Source organism: Pongo abelii, chromosome 2 (assembly GCF_028885655.2).
Source record: "Pongo abelii isolate AG06213 chromosome 2, NHGRI_mPonAbe1-v2.0_pri, whole genome shotgun sequence".
Classification (NCBI taxonomy): Eukaryota; Metazoa; Chordata; class Mammalia; order Primates; family Hominidae; genus Pongo; species Pongo abelii.
This window is the reverse complement of record NC_085928.1, coordinates 2,408,057-2,412,930: the sequence shown is the minus strand read 5'-3', so window position 1 is coordinate 2,412,930 and position 4,874 is coordinate 2,408,057. Positions and strand designations below refer to the sequence as shown.

General features: G+C 34.1%; 1 pseudogene; it reads left to right on the top strand.

The window, feature by feature from the left end:
* The first annotated feature begins 1,488 nt into the window (after positions 1 to 1,488).
* LOC100455559 (histone-binding protein RBBP4-like) lies at positions 1,489 to 2,260 on the top strand (annotated as a pseudogene).
* Positions 2,261 to 4,874: the final 2,614 nt, after the last annotated feature.

Below are 4,874 nucleotides of genomic sequence, written 5' to 3'. Positions count from 1 at the left end.
ATAAAATAATAGCATACCAGTGATATAAATGCATATATGTTTATGTACACGCACACACGTACACACACCATGATCAGGTGGAATTATTCCTAGGAATGCAAAAAGATCTAATTAATTTTGATACATGAATCATTTAAAGTGATTTTAGTGGTAGTTAAAATAAAAGAATTTGGTAAAATTTAAAGCTCATGTATGAAGCACATACAGAATTATAAGAAAAATTATGTTATTGAACAAAAGCTACTTATCAAAAAATCTGTAGCAAACATCAGTGTGATAAAATAACTATAAAAATATTATCTAAAAGTAAGAAACAAAACAAAATTACCCACTCACATGGATTCTATTCAACAGGATATTTACTAGAAGTCCTATGTAGCCCAATAAAAGTAGAAAAAGGAATAAATCATACAGGAATAGCAAAGGAATTACTTTAAATATTTTCATGATTTTCTACAATTATTGTCAATACAGAAAACTCAATAGAATCTAAAGATAAAATAAAGCCAAATAAACAAAATTAAAATGTATAAAATCAATGTAAAAATCAATATTTTAATATTTAGCAAAACTGATTTCAAAATAAAAATTTAAAAAACCGAACTCACAGAAACAGCATCCCAAGTGTCATATAGGAATAAGTCAAATTAAATATATTCAAGATATTTATAGATAAAATTATTTTTCAAAAATAACGAACGCATGTGTAAAAAAGACCTAATAAATAAATGAAGAGATAAACCAGATTAATATATAGGAAGACTCAATATCAAAAAGATAATAATATATTTTGTGATGAGTTTCAAAAACCTGATAAATACAAATTAGCACAGTAAAGAAACGTAAGTGGCATAGAGTCCTCTCTTTATTCACATGTTTATTTACCGCTTTAATTATTTTTCTTTGTGGAGGAATGGCATAACCTTTTGAAATGTCTAGGTTAAGGTTTGTCGTGAGAAGAATTCTTTAAATGTGGAGGATCTCTGAAATTATTCAGAAGTTTTTAAAGCATATTTCATAACTAATTGCTTAAAGATAAATGCGTAGTTTTATTTAAGTTGGATTATGGTAAGGAATGCTCTATTCCAAAGATAAATATTCACTTAGATAAATGTAGTGAAATTAGTAAAAATGTAGGGCATTATAAGCTGGCACATCTTCCATCATAAAAAGTAATCAAACATATATATTTAATAAAGAAAATTTAGTATTACTCTATTCAATGTAATGTCTTTTTGTTTTTAATTTAACTTAACAAAGAAATCTAGTGTGATTCCTAGGACTCTATTTACAATGATGGAAATTTTCTGCTTTAATACCTTATTAACTACTTGGATAGTTTAAGCTTCTATTTCTCTTGCTACTAGCACCAATTAAGAGTTGCGAATATAATTTATACATCTTTATTAACATTTATATATAATCCGCAGCCTCTCTTCCCATCCCACAACGCTCAACTCCAGGATTTCCCTGGCTCACCTGCCTGCCATGACCAACAAGGAAGCAGCCTTTGACAACGCAGTGGAAAAACATGTGATCAAGGAGGAGTACAAAATATGGAAAAATAACACCTCTTTTCCTTATGATTTGGTGATGACGCAGGCTAACTACACAGTGGCTTCCAGATGTAACCAGACCAGAAGGGAGAGATTTCTGCAGTCATCGACTTGTCCCGGGTACACACACATCAGTTGAACAAAACCACCTTGTGCAGCTTCCTCGTGATAATGCTCAGCTTGACGCATCACACTACAACAGTAAGAAAGGAGAATGTGGAGGTTGAGGTTCAGTTAGTGGAAAAATTGAAATAGAAATTAACACCAAGCTGAAGAAGTAAAAAGGGCTTGATATATTTCCCAACACCCTTGTATCATCACAACAAAGACTCCATCCAGTGACCTTCTTGTCTTTGACTATACAAAACATCCTTCTAAACCAGACCCTCTGAAGAGCGCATCCCAGACTTGCATCTCCGTGGACATCAGAAGGCAGGCTGTGGGCTTTTAAGGAACCCAAATCTCAGTGGATGCTTACTTATTGCTTCAGATGACCACACCATCTGCCTATGGGACATCAGCGCTGTTTCAAATGAAGAAAATGTTGGATGTAAAGACCATCTTTACAGGGCATACAGCAGTATTTGGAGACAGAGATGCTTCCAGTCATCTTTACCATAGTAATCTTCCATTTAGAGCTTTACTATGATAAAGATGCTTCCGGTCATCTGTTCCATGAGTCTCTGTTTGGAAGTATTGTTTGAATGAGTATCCCTCTATGATAGATACCACTAGTCATGCTATTAGCCCAACCAGTGGGTGTTTTCTAAATATTATTGGGTGGACTTGATTCAGAAAAGCCACAGTCTTATATTGGAATTTTCTTCAGGAATTTTCTAGTAGAAAACCCAGGACTAAAGGAGCTATAGAAAGGGAAATATTATTTGTGATTATTTTTCTTCTTATGCTATATCCCCAAGTTTTTCAGGCTCAAGTTGAGAAGAGTGAGTCAGTAACTTGTATTTGTTTTTAAAATTAAATTAATTCTTGATAAGAGTGATTTTTGTTTTAGAAGTTAGTCCTTGACCACTAGTTTAATGCTATCTCCATTTTGGGTGACCTGCTTCACCAGCAGCCCTGTTACTGTCCATGACTAACTGTAAATGCTTAAAATGGAATAAATTGCTTTTTCCATTGAAAAAACAAAAACCATATATATGTGTATATATGTATTTATTTATGTGAGTGTGTGTGTGTGTGGTGTGTATAACTTATTGAATGTCTGGATGTTAATGATGCAGAGGGCCTTCTGTAGTCAAGAAACTTTCTGAATCATTGTGTACACACTTTGAGAATGTCTGAGAAACATCATCAAAGAAGAACTATGATGCTTCTGACTTTATGTTGTTTCCAAAAGATTTTTTAAAATCTCACAGCATTGCAGTATAATTTAGTGTGTTTCTTCCAAAGTTATGACTTCTGAATACTTCAAATTAAATTAGGATGCGAAAAGGTTTTTAAGTCATCTGGCTTATGGTGAGCAAGAAGGAGCCCATTACAGCACTCCACTTGACACAGCAAACCTTCTGGATCATCAAGCATCCTGCATGAAATACTACAATTATAGCAAAATATAATGATCCTCAGCTTCATAAATAAGCTTAGAAAACAAATCCCCAAATCCACAGATACAATAAATACCAAAAACACTTTAGAGCCTGACTTTCTTTATCCTGTGCAAATGCTATTTCCAAGATGTCTTTGGAAATACCTTATTAACTGATGAAAAATTATCTTTTTATCTCAGAATCCATGGATACAATAATACCACAAAAACTTTAGAAGCTGAATTTCTTTATCCTGTGCAATTGTTATTTCTAAGATGCCTCTGAAAAGAATACCTTATTATTAACTGATGATAAATTCTTTTCAAATAAGCAAAATGGAAGACTGAGGTATTAATAGAAGTATTTAACTCACCTGAGAAATCTAAGTATTCCTCTTTTCTCAGTTAAAGTTTCATACTATTATTTGAACTAAAAGTTCAAGTATTTCAATTTTCTTGTGAATGTATATCTTCCTGTTTCACATTAGAGCAAAAATTTTAACATTCTATTGTAAATAGTGATTTCTGTTCAGGAAGAATATGTCTGAGATACAGGCTAGAGGACAGGAGGGACCAGGAGGAATCATTTAACTATTTTCTATTCATTCACAATATTAATAGAATTCTTCTGTGTTCTTGTCACTATGATTGCTACAGTGGTTTTAGGAGGGTATGAAAAAGAGAGTTGGGTACACCTAAACCAGTTTCTCAGTATTACTCACACAGAACTGGGTACCATCATTAAAAACCAAAATCTGAATTTTTAATAATTTAGATCTTTGATATGGTCTTCATTGTACAGCAGAGTATGAGTTCACACAGGTCATTACATATTAATGTTTCTAAAAAATCATTTTTTAATCTTTTTCTCTTCCCAGTATTTCCAATATAGCAACTATTAAAATTGCTGTCTCTCTTCTACTAGTGTAATTCACGCATCGTGACATCGCTATAAATCCAGGCTTTCCTTCCTCCTGTCTCTTGGCATATACATCCAAACCTGACAAATACTTCCTGTCATGTATAGCTCCCAACCCCACCTCTCTCAAACTTCCCTTTCCTGTCATTCTTCCTTCTGCAACTGCAATCCTTCATCACCCAGAATCACCTCCAGTCTCAACTGCTTTGATATTATCTTCACCCTCCTCTTACTTTCAGCCAAGAACTGGCTCTGTCTTATGAATCCCTGGGAAACATTCAAGTTAAATTATCTTGAAAGAAGAGTCATACCTGTGCCTCATTACTATATCCAAATCATTCTCACTGCCTCCTCCTCCCCAAAACTTAAAATTCTTTCTTCTTATTATTATACTTTAAGTTTTGGGGTACATGTGCAGAACATGCAGTTTTGTTACATAGGTATACACGTGCCATGGTGGTTTGCTGTACCCATTAACCTGGCACCTACATTAGGTATTTCTCCTAATGTAATCCCTCCCCTAGGCTCCCACCCCCCAACAGGCCCCAGTGCGCGATGTTCCCCTCCCTATGTCCATGTGTTCTCATTGTTTAATTCCCACTTATAAGTGAGAACATGCGCTCTTTGATTTTCTGTTCTTGTGACAGTTTGCTGAGAATGATGGTTTCCAGCTTCATTCATGTCCCTGCAAAGGACACTAACTCATCCCTTTTTTATGGGTGTATAGTATTCCATGGTGTATATGTGCCACATTTTCTTTATCCAGTCTATCATTGATGGACATTTGAGTTGGTTCCAAGTCTTTGCTATTGTGAATAGTGTGGCAATAAACATACATGTGCAGGTGTCTTTA